This window comes from Procambarus clarkii, chromosome 14 (genome assembly GCF_040958095.1).
Source record: "Procambarus clarkii isolate CNS0578487 chromosome 14, FALCON_Pclarkii_2.0, whole genome shotgun sequence".
In the NCBI taxonomy this organism is placed as follows: domain Eukaryota; kingdom Metazoa; phylum Arthropoda; class Malacostraca; order Decapoda; family Cambaridae; genus Procambarus; species Procambarus clarkii.
The window spans coordinates 1,371,725-1,384,421 of NC_091163.1; the positions used below are offsets into that span (position 1 = coordinate 1,371,725).

Below are 12,697 nucleotides of genomic sequence, written 5' to 3' on the forward strand. Positions count from 1 at the left end.
TACTACTAGGTAGCAGGGGCATCAGGGTGAAAGAAACTTGTGTGTGTGTGTGTACTCACCTAGTTGTGTTTGCGGGGGTTGAGCTTTGGCTCTTTGGTCCCGCCTCTCAACCGTCAATCAACAGGCGTACAGATTCTTGAGCCTATTGGGCTCTATCATATCTACACTTGAAACTGTGCATGGAGTCAGCCTCCACCACATCACTTCCTAATGCATTCCATTTGTCAACCACTCTGACACTAAAAAAGTTCTCTCTAATATCTCTGTGGCTCATTTGGGCACTCAGTTTCCACCTGTGTCCCCTTGTGCGTGTGCCCCTTGTGTTAAATAGCCTGTCTTTATCTACCCTATCAATTCCCTTGAGAATCTTGAATGTGGTGATCATGTCCCCCCTAACTCTTCTGTCTTCCAGCGAAGTGAGGTTTAATTCCCGTAGTCTCTCCTCGTAGCTCATACCTCTTAGCTCGGGTACTAGTCTGGTGGCAAACCTTTGAACCTTTTCCAGTTTAGTCTTATGCTTGACTAGATATGGACTCCATGCTGGGGCTGCATACTCCAGGATTGGCCTGACATATGTGGTATACAAAGTTCTGAATGATTCTTTACACAAGTTTCTGAATGCCGTTCGTATGTTGGCCAGCCTGGCATATGCCGCTGATGTTATCCTCTTGATATGTGCTGCAGGAGACAGGTCTGGCGTGATATCAACCCCCAAGTCTTTTTCTTTCTCTGACTCCTGAAGAATTTCCTCTCCCAGATGATACCTTGTATCTGGCCTCCTGCTCCCTACACCTATCTTCATTACATTACATTTGGTTGTGTGTGTGTGTGTACTCACCCACCTCGTTGTACTCACCTAGTTGTGTTTGCTTGGGTTGAGCTTTAGCTCTTTGGTCCCGCCTCTCAGTCGTCAATCTACTGAGCTTCTCAAGCTCTATCATATCCACATTTGAAACTGTGCATGGAGTCAGCCTCCACCACATCACTACCTAGCGCATTTCGTGTGTGAGTGTGTGTGTGGTGTGTTGTGTGTGTATTTTTACCTAGTATTCACCTAGTTGTACTTGCGGGGATTGAGCTCTGGCTCCTTGGTCCCGCCTCTCAACTGTCAATCAACTGGTTTACAGATTCCTAAGCCTATTGGGTTCTATCATATCTGCATTTGAAACTGTGTATGGAGTCAGCCTCCACCACATCACTGCCTAATGCATTCCACTTGTTAACTACTCTGACACTGAAAAAGTTTTTTCTAACGTCCCTGTGGCTCATGTGGGTACTCAAGTCTCCGCCTGACATGTGGCCCCTTGTTCGCGTATCACCCGTGTTTATCCTTATCTACCCTGTCAATTCCTCTGAGAATTTTGTAGGTAGTGATCATGTCTCCCCTTACTCTTCTTTCTTCCAGTGTCGTGAGGTGCATCTCATGCAGCCTTTCCTCGTAACTCATGCCTCTTAGTTCTGGGACTAGCCTAGTGGCATACCTCTCAACTTTTTCCAGTTTCGTCTTGTGCTTGACAAGGTATGTGCCCGTATGTGTGTTCACCTAGTTGTGCTTGCGGAGGTTGAGCTCTGCTCTTTCGGTCCGCCTCTCAACTGTCAATCAACTGTTTCTACTAGTACTATTTTTTTCCCACATCACATCCACACACACACACACCAGGAATCAGCCCGTGACAGCTGACTAACTCCCAGGTACCTATTTACTGCTAGGTAACAGGGGTATAGGGTGAAAGAAACTCTGCCCATCGTTTCTCGCCGGCGCCCGGGATCGAACACGGGACCACAGGATCACGTGTACAGCGTGCTGTCCGCTCGGCCGCCGCATCCCTATTTGTGTGTAATTACCTAAGTGTAGTTACAGGATGAGAGCTACGCTCGTGGTGTCCCGTCTTCCCAGCACTCTTTGTCATATAACGCTTTGAAACTACTGACGGTCTTGGCCTCCACCACCTTCTAACACACACCCTACTTCTAACTTCTAACACCACACACACACACACACACCACGTGTGTGTGTGTGTGTGTGTACTCACCTATTTGTACTCACCTATTTGTGCTTGCAGGATCGAGCATTGACTCTTGGATCCCGCCTTTCCAGCTATCGGTTGTTTACAGCAATGACTCCTGTCCCATTTCCCTATCATACCTAGTTTTAAAAGTATGAATAGTATTTGCTTCCACAACCTGTTCCCCAAGTGCATTCCATTTTTCCACTACTCTCACGCTAAAAGAAAACTTCCTAACATCTCTGTGACTCATCTGAGTTTCCAGTTTCCACCCATGTCCCCTCGTTCTGTTATTATTACGTGTGAACATTTCATCTATTTCCACTTTGTCAATTCCCTTGAGTATTTTATATGTTCCTATCATATCTCCTCTCTCCCTTATTTTCTCCTCTGTCGTAAGGTTCAGTTCCTTCAGCCGCTCTTCATATCCCATCCCTCGTAACTCTGGGACAAGCCTCGTCGCAAACCTCTGAACCTTCTCCAGTTTCTTCATGTGTTTCTTCAGGTGGGGGCTCCATGATGGCGCGGCATACTCTAAGACGGGTCTCACGTAGGCAGTGTAAAGCGCCCTAAAAGCCTCCTCATTTAGGTTTCTGAATGAAGTTCTAATTTTCGCCAGTGTAGAGTACGCTGCTGTCGTTATCCTATTTATATGTGCCTCAGGAGTTAGATTAGGTGTCACATCCACTCCCAGGTCTCTTTCTCGAATCGTTACAGGTAGGCTGTTCCCCTTCATTGTGTACTGTCCCTTTGGTCTCCTGTCACCTGATCCCATTTCCATAACTTTACATTTACTGGTGTTAAACTCCAGTAGCCATTTCCCTGACCATCTCTGCAACCTGTTTAAGTCCTCTTGGAGGATCCTACAATCCTCGTCTGTGTGTGTGTGTGTGTGTACTCACCTAGTTGTACTCACCTAGTTGTGTTTGCGGGGGTTGAGCTCTGGCTCTTTGGTCCCGCCTCTCAACCGTCAATCAACAGGTGTACAGATTCCTGAGCCTATCGGGCTCTGTCATATCTACACTTGTGTGTGTGTGTGTGTGTGTGTGTGTGTGTGTGTGTGTGTGTGTGTGTGTGTGTGTGTGTGTGTGTGTGTGTGTGTGTGTGTGTGTGTGTGTGTGTGTGTGTGTGTGTGTGTGTGAAATGTTTGAAATTCCTGGGTTTGTTACATGAAACTTTCTAGCAGGCCTTGTCCGTACCATGATGGATAATATCTGCGTGAAACGATATCCATACAAACAAGATTTTGAAACTCTTGCTCTGACGTGCATCAATTATATACATGATCTATAATTGAAATGGCGGGAAATTGCTGCAAATTTCCACATGCAATATAATAAAAGGTGCGTAAGGTCACATGTTCCATCCAACCTTAACTTTAACTACTGCTTTTGGAGGAGGGAAATGGTCACTGCTTGATCGCAAGCGGGGATTTTTCCGGCGGGAAAAATTATTATAATTATTACTATTATAACATATTACTTAATGTAATATGGCTATATATCCACACCGATTGTATACCCTTTTTGTACTTGCAGATACCACGTGCCATGCCTTGCCCTATTCATAATTATGTTCTACATCTCGGCGCTAACATGCCTCCTGTTTCAGGTTACCTCGGACTTTCTTTCCCAATCAGCCTCCTTAATTTACTCCGACAGTTGATGCGCTGCTCATGTCGCATGTTTATTTTTGCGTTGCTGTGTCCAGTATGCTTGCCCACTTTTACCCTGCCTTACGTCAAGTAAAGACAGCCAGGATGTGCTATTTGCAGAGTTACCAAGTAATTTATTAAGTAAAGTCAGACAGGCAGTGCTAGTTGCAGAGTTACTAAGTAAATTATTAAGTAAAGTCAGCCAGGATGTGCTATTTGCAGAGTTCCTAAGAATTATTAAGTAAAGTCAGACAGGATGTGCTATTTGCAGTATTCGCGGGCCCTTATTTTAGCTTCACGTCTCCCGGCCCTGCATTTTTGCCTAGTTTCATCGGTAGTTACAGTAGTTTATGCTTAGCTTTGCAGTTTAGTTTCCTCAGTGGTTACAGTATTTACGCTTGGCTCTTGCAGTTTATTCACGTTACTTATCAGGTTATATTTGTTATGCTTTCCCTCCGTTCTCTCAATGTAAAAATGGTTATATATGCACGCCGATTGTATACCCTTATTTTGTACCTGCAGACTTCACGTGCCATGACTTGCCCTATTCAGGTGACCTGGACAGGGGGGTGGCCCCCACGTTGCCTGGGGCACGGTACACTCCAGCAGATGGCGGCGTCGAAGCGTCGTCGGGAACGTCGTATATTTAATGATATCCCGTTCTTTGCCTTCCTAAGACAATGTAAATTAAGATTTTATACGCTTATATGGAAGGTTTCTTATTTTGTACTGGCAGACATCTCGCGACATGCCTTGCCCTTCCTCTTAATTACGTTCTACATTTCAGCACTAACATGCCTCCTGCTTTCAGATTACCACGGATTCCTTTTCCCAAACAGCCTACCTTAATTTACTCCGACAGTTGATGCTTTGCTCATGTCGCATGTTTAATTTTGCGTTGCTGTGTTCAGTATGTTTGTTCATTTTCCTTGCCTTACGTCATTACGTAAAGTCAGCCAGGATGTGCTATTTGCAGAGTTACTAATTAAATTATTAAGTAAAATCAGCCAGGATGGGCTATTTGCAGAGTTACTAAGTAAATTATTAAGTAAAGTCAGCCAGGATGTGCTATTCGCAGAGTTCCTAAGTAAATTATTAAGTAAAGTCAGCCAGGATGTGCTATTTGCAGAGTTACTAAGTAAATTATTAAGTAAAGTCAGCCAGGATGTGCTATTTGCAGAGTTACTAAGTAAATTATTAAGTAAAGTCAGCCAGGATGTGCTATTTGCAGAGTTACTAAGTAAATTATTAAGTCAGCCAGGATGTGCTATTTGCAGAGTTACTAATTACTAATTACTAGTCTTTTGCTGGGCTACCTTTATGCTTCTCCCCTTCCTGTCTAGGTATGTTTAGGTATGGCTAGCGGTGCGCGAGCCGCGGCTTATCGGTTCCTCCTACGTCTGCGCGTCTGTTAATTTTGTTATTGTTGGACTCGCAATTTGATTTGTATTTATTACGGAAAAATTTTTCTCCCGCAATTTACTCTGTTTAAGTTTCACGTTCAATTTGTTATTAAGGGACTATCAATTAGGATTTGTATTAATCTATTGCTTTGCCTCTGTGCCTTTAAGTTATTTTCAGCTAAGGTACGCTAGTTGCAGTGCATTCGGGTGGCCCCCCCCCCCCCAAAATTTTTTTTTTCTCCTCCGGTTATTTCGTCCTATTACACTCGTTTCCCTCATTATATATTCTATTCTGAATTTGTGCATTATATCCGACCACCCATTCTTCATCGTATCGACAGTACACTAAGTTACATTTGGACGCTCCCGAGAAGTTTAGCTGGCCTCGCGCACGGTGTCATGCAAAAACTGGCCATTCGGCCTTCCTTTCGGCAAGCTCAAGCCAGTCAGTTAGCATGACGTCGGCCAGCTTGTGGTTGGCCAGCGCAGCCAGCATGCTGTTGGCCATAGGTCGCTAACGTTCTTTGGCCATCCGGCCTTCTGGGCTATTTTACTCTTCTTGTTCCTTCGCCTTTGTTGTTTCCTACTACGTAATAGTATTCTATTTAATTTTACCTCATCTATCATTAGGTTAGGGGCCCCTTACCTCCAACCGCTATTCCTTCCACTGCGCTCTGCCCGCTTGGCGCTCAATGCCGGTTTCTTCTGTTCCCTTTATTCGCAGCCACGACAAGCCGGAACCCCCCCCCCCCCTTCACACCCTACTGCGGCGAGGAAGAGAACGCGAGCCGGATATTCCTCTGATCACCATCAACGCACGCAGCGGTGCCGGGATGCAGCCGCCCAAGGCCTACGTTAATACTATTATCTTCTCTTTATTTGCTGGGCTATATGGCAGTATTAATATTACTCCGTACCGTTACTGTCATTCCAGTATTATTTTATTAAAATATAAATTATTATGGTTTGGCGTTGCTTTCTTAATTTCTTCCATTCTGCGGCACTTGCCGTCATCTGTTATTTACGATATTACATTGTATTCTTCATTGTACGATTATTTACGACATTGTATTCTTATTATTATCCTTATTACAGTTACTGAATGGCAGCTCCCTGCCGTCGATTTCACTTTGCTCCTGTTCTAAAGATGTTGCCGAAGTTCACGGCGTACTAGCTGCGGCTCGCAGACGCTCATTGACAACACAAGACTACACTCAGCGGCCACTCAAGGCAGACTCCTTGGCTTCTATCCAGCCCAATCACCCGTCTGGAGGCAGAGATGGGATAGAGACCAAGGGTAATGTTCCCCGCTCACATTCTACATCCGATTAGGACACAAGCATGTTATAGATTTGGCTTTAAGAATTGGTTCTTATTCCATTTTATTGTTTACGTATATGTTGCTTAGTTGTTATACCCTTTCTTGGTATATGTATTGTTTATATTCAAGATTTATAGTGTTTCGTCTTACCCTGTTATAGTTGCTTTGTGCCTCCTTGCTGTTCTACCGGTTTTCTCCCACCTTTGCTCTTAGCAAAGGTACTTCCCCCTTCCGTTTGCTGGAAGATTCTTAGATTTGTTAGCCCCCCTTCATTGCTACAGTATAATTATTCAGATGCTCTTTATTCATCCAGGATTGTTAATTAAGGTTTCTCTTAATTCCTGCTGCCGGGCTCCCTCCCCCGTTTTTCGTCTCCGTATTGATTCAGCTAGGGTTTCCCTCTCGTCTGTGCTCTTGCCTGTCACGATAACACTGCACGCCGCTTCTGCCCACCCTTACTTCCTTATATCTTTCAGCCCGGGGGAGGTGAGCTACGCGACAAAAAATCGACGCACGCTCCGACTGGACCAGGTATCGCTTACATGGTCAGGAATCACACTCTTCGGATCCTACAAGCGCTCCTGTCACCAGGCGAGATTTCTCCAGGATCCTACGCGCTGCCCTCTCGGCTTGACTTCAGATGACTACGCCCCGCACCCAGCTGTCTCGGGACGGGCTCGCCACATCAGAAATAATGGCAAACGGCAGGCGGAAGAGTAGTGCCCACATCCTACGTCAGACGGGACGTTGTTGCTCTGCTACATTGAGTGCCTCACGCGGCCAGCTGGCACTCGCCCTTCGGGGGGGGGTCCGGCCGCTGGCCTGCGGTGGGGGTGCAGCGCCGGTCCCCAAGTGTCCCGCTGTCCGCAGCTAATACTTTGCCCAGTCTAGGTGCTAGTAAGCCCTACTTGTAGTCACACCCCCTTCTCCTTATCCATTAGGTCTTTTACGGCCTCTTGGCCGGGTACATTACGTGTTATGTGGTCTCTCACTTATTAGTTATTCTTTGTGTCCTGCCTGTTATATCCTAGTGTTATATAATTACTACACATTTGCACTCGGCCTTAATTCTAGTACCAGTTAACCTTTAGGTTTCTGCAGAATTAGTTTCCATGTCACTATAGGCTAAGGTCTCATACTTACTACGGGTGTACCTTTTAAGTTAAATCTAGTCCTCGGACTTGGAATTGTTACTGTTAATTCTTACTTTATATATTTACTTTATATATTTTAATATAAACGTTATATAGTCCTTAAATTATATATTTTGAAACTTTATATATTTACATGTTCAATATTAAGTTTAATAATATCAACTTTGTTATAAGCCTATAATATAAACCGTGTTTAATATAAACTTTATATAATTACTTTATATTTGAACTTTATACATTTACATGTTCTGCAGAATTTAATCTTCAATAAACTTTAACGCCCCATACTGCCAGTATCTTTCTCCCCCTGGTCAGAAAATGGTCACTGCTTGATCGCAAGCGGGGATTTTTCCGGCGGGGGAGAAAGAAACAATTGCGCAGCGCGTTGCGCGGGCAGTTTGGGGCCTGTATAAATACGGGCGCACACTGGGGCTCTGCCTCACTCCGCCTGCCCTCGCCGCTGCCCTCGCAAAACCCCACCCTCCCCCCCTTTGCAAGCGGCTGCTTTTGTACCCCCGTCATGCTTTGCACAGATGTCCCGATTGTCTCCCCACTGCATGTGGGAAGGGGGGTGCAGCGCCGGTCCCCAAGTGTCCCGCTGTCCGCAGCTAATACTTTGCCCAGTCTAGGTGCTAGTAAGCCCTACTTGTAGTCACACCCCCTTCTCCTTATCCATTAGGTCTTTTACGGCCTCTTGGCCGGGTACATTACGTGTTATGTGGTCTCTCACTTATTAGTTATTCTTTGTGTCCTGCCTGTTATATCCTAGTGTTATATAATTACTACACATTTGCACTCGGCCTTAATTCTAGTACCAGTTAACCTTTAGGTTTCTGCAGAATTAGTTTCCATGTCACTATAGGCTAAGGTCTCATACTTACTACGGGTGTACCTTTTAAGTTAAATCTAGTCCTCGGACTTGGAATTGTTACTGTTAATTCTTACTTTATATATTTACTTTATATATTTTAATATAAACGTTATATAGTCCTTAAATTATATATTTTGAAACTTTATATATTTACATGTTCAATATTAAGTTTAATAATATCAACTTTGTTATAAGCCTATAATATAAACCGTGTTTAATATAAACTTTATATAATTACTTTATATTTGAACTTTATACATTTACATGTTCTGCAGAATTTAATCTTCAATAAACTTTAACGCCCCATACTGCCAGTATCTTTCTCCCCCTGGTCAGAAAAGATGCGAATTAAAATCTTGTGAGTAAGGTGCGAATTAAAATCTTGTGAGAGTGATGCGGAATGTGGGTGGTGGCCAACGCTGTCTGGAGAACCGTTGGGCTGGGCGGGGGAAGACACCAGTCCAGGAATGTTGAGGGCCTCAGGGCGGCTCTTCGCCTACCTTCCCACCATGCATCGACTCCTCCATATTTACTTCGACTCAGTAGAAAGTACCGACTTGGCATGGTTTGGTTACGCCTAATGGTACCGATGTTTGCCTCTATTTCCCCCTATGACAAACCTTGTCATCTCCTAGATGGTTTAATAAAGGATGGTTAATATTATATCAGCGATAGTAATGTTTATTACAGAGCACAGTCGCAGGTTCCTGAACATATATATATGAGAGTCAAGAACGCAGAGAATTTTTTCTTAGTCTCTTCCAAGTCAGGTTGGTCGTAGAAAGCCTAGGTCGCCTCAAATAAACATCTATGTCAACTTTGTCAACAATTTGCTTTAAACATCTAAAATGTGTGCTGTATTGTCATAGTGGTTTCGTGCCTTATCCTGAAAATTACCATGAAAAGTACGAAGCTAGGGGTTATTTATTGCACGAGCTGCATAATACATTCCATTTCTTATCTATCTATCTGTTGTTTATATATATATATATATATATATATATATATATATATATATATATATATATATATATATATATATATATCAGTCGCATATAGTCCTAGGGACCATTCAGGCTTGTTCGCATATATATATATATATATATATATATATATATATATATATATATATATATATATATATATATATATATATATATATATATATAGATAGATAGATAGATAGATAGATAGATAGATAGATAGATAGATAGATAGATAGACAGACAGATAGATAAAAAATGGAATGTATTTTGCATAGCCAGCTCGTGCAATAAATAACCCAAAGCCTCTGAGAAAGGGATAAAGGGTATTCAGAGATATTGTGGGTTCTCCCTGAACACTTGAGTATTTTATTCTCCTACCACACCTACTTTTTCATTATTTTACCTGTTTACCTGAGTTTACCCGAGAGCCACTAACACTAGTGGCCTCGACGAGGACAGGAAGCCGGCGGCTTGTCGAAGGTCCCTCCTTTTGCTTTAATGATCTTTTCCAGCTGTACTTTAAAGGTTAACAGAGTTATGGCATTTACGGGTTCGGCGGGTAGGCAGTTCCATGGACTAATAACCCTGTGGGTGAAACAGCATCTCTTGTTCTCAGTTCTACATTGTCTCCTTGGTCCAAAGACTTTGTGAAAAGTAATTTCAGTGGTAACCGTAGTTCTTCTGCCAGTTTCTTAATGGTTTTGAATTGTATTCCATCCACACGCACAGCACCGCTCCTGTGCCAGGTAAGTCCACTACGGGCTCACCATAGCCCGTGCTATTTGGAACTTGTTCCGAGTAGCTGAATCTACAACAACATCCATCCACACCTTGTTTCTAGTCTTTTAGTTTGTCAATGTTCTTCCTGAGTATGTCGCATATGTTATTTTATACACTATAAGTTATTTGTTTGATTTATTTAATCACAATGTGTTACAGTTTACAGAAAACACACACACACACACATATATAGCGATCACTGTTCGCTACATATAACCTCACTCAGCAATTTCAGGTCTTCGGAAGTAGGGCGCGTGCCCAAGATACAGCAAGCATTTCCTCTCTGGACTGCGACACCAAGGCGCTGGTAGAGGGCGCTGGAACTAGTCCACTCTTGAGTCACTAGTTTGTTTAATGAGTTAGTGCACACTTACTACAGGCGCCGCAAGGGGTTCAGAGATTATATAGACCTATTGGCGCCTATAATAATAGGTAACACCATCCATCGTGGTGTTGTGGTCAGAGTACCAGCACTCTGTTGACGGGAAGACCCACGGCGGCCTGGGTTCGAATCCTGAGGGTATATAAAGTAATTCTATGCTTGGGGACCAATAAAGCTTTGCTCTCATATTATATATATATATTCAAACACGTTACGACGGTATAAAGTTTATTAATAAATTGAATTGTAAATTATATAAAATTTTAATGTTGATTAATTAAATAACCTCAGTTTTGGATTAATTAACCCTTTTGCATTAACTTTGGTAAGTATAATAAGAGCTATTAACATTGGGGAAAGTTTTACGTTGGGTTAAATAACTTGTGATAAAATTATCGTTGGAAGTTAACATTGCACTGTAACTTGTTGAATTAATAAATACCTTAAAAGTTTAATATTGTGAGATTAACCTTGCATATTAAACTTTGGTAAGTGTAACAAGGGACTAACCTTGAGAGTATTTTAACCTTGGTAGTGGTAGTGTCTACCTGGGTTCAATGCACAGAATTAATTCTATGCATTCTAGGAACCATTCCCGCCATGCTGCATATCATCTTCTTCGAGGTCGAGGGTCCTTAGAAACGCAACCAGAGGTGGTGCCCGCCTATATATATATATATATATATATATATATATATATATATATATATATATATATATATATATATAATATAATATAATATATAATAATAATAATAATAATAATAATAATAAAACACACACTATGCATGCCAGGAAAAGCAACCAGGCTTTACCCTCCCTGGACCCAGGCTTTACCCTCCCTGGACCCTGGCTTTACCCTCCCTGGACCCTGGCTTTACCCTCCCTGGACCCTGGCTTTACCTTCCCTGGACCCTGGCTTTACCCTCCCTGGACCCTGGCTTTACCCTCCCTGGACCCTGGCTTTACCCTCCCTGGACCCTGGCTTTACCCTCCCTGGACCCTGGCTTTACCTTCCCTGGACCCTGGCTTTACCCTCCCTGGACCCAGGCTTTAGCCTCCCTGGACCCTGGCTTTACCTTCCCTGGACCCTGGCTTTACCCTCCCTGGACCCAGGCTTTACCCTCCCTGGACCCTGGCTTTACCCTCCCTGGACCCAGGCTTTAGCCTCCCTGGACCCTAGCTTTACCCTCCCTGGACCCTGGCTTTACCTTCCCTGTACCCAGGCTTTACCCTCCCTGGACCCTGGCTTTACTCTCCCTGGACCCTGGCTTTACCCTCCCTGAACCCAGGCTTTAGCCTCCCTGGACCCTAGCTTTACCCTCCCTGGACCCTGGCTTTACCTTCCCTGTACCCAGGCTTTACCCTCCCTGGACCCAGGCTTTACCCTCCCTGTACCCAGGCTTTACCTTCCCTGTACCCAGGCTTTACCCTCCCTGGACCCTGGCTTTACTCTCCCTGGACCCTGGCTTTACCCTCCCTGGACCCAGGCTTTAGCCTCCCTGGACCCTAGCTTTACCCTCCCTGGACCCTGGCTTTACCTTCCCTGTACCCAGGCTTTACCCTCCCTGGACCCAGGCTTTACCCTCCCTGGACCCTGGCTTTACCCTCCCTGGACCCAGGCTTTAGCCTCCCTGGACCCTAGCTTTACCCTCCCTGGACCCTGGCTTTACCTTCCCTGTACCCAGGCTTTACCCTCCCTGGACCCTGGCTTTACCCTCCCTGGACCCAGGCTTTAGCCTCCCTGGACCCTAGCTTTACCCTCCCTGGACCCTGGCTTTACCCTCCCTGTACCCAGGCTTTACCCTCCCTGGACCCTGGCTTTACTCTCCCTGGACCCTGGCTTTACCCTCCCTGAACCCAAGCTTTATCTTCCCTGGACCCGTGCAGGCTTTACCCTCCCTGGACCCTGGCTTTACCCTCCCTGTACCCAGGCTTTATCCTCCCTGGATCCAGGCTTTACCCTCCCTGGACCCTGGCTTTACTCTCCCTGGACCCAGGCTTTACCCTCCCTGGACCCTGGCTTTACTCTCCCTGGACCCTGGCTTTACCCTCCCTGTACCCAGGCTCTACCCTCCCTGGATCCAGGCTTTACCCTCCCTGGACCCTGGCTTTACCCTCCCTGTACCCAGGCTTTACC

General features: G+C 44.5%; 1 long non-coding RNA gene across 1 annotated transcript; it reads left to right on the forward strand.

The window, feature by feature from the left end:
- Positions 1 to 3,493: 3,493 nt before the first annotated feature.
- LOC138364569 (uncharacterized) lies at positions 3,494 to 8,715 on the forward strand. Its single transcript, XR_011228438.1, has 2 exons — positions 3,494 to 6,360; positions 6,861 to 8,715. It is a non-coding gene; the product is annotated as an uncharacterized lncRNA (long non-coding RNA).
- Positions 8,716 to 12,697: the final 3,982 nt, after the last annotated feature.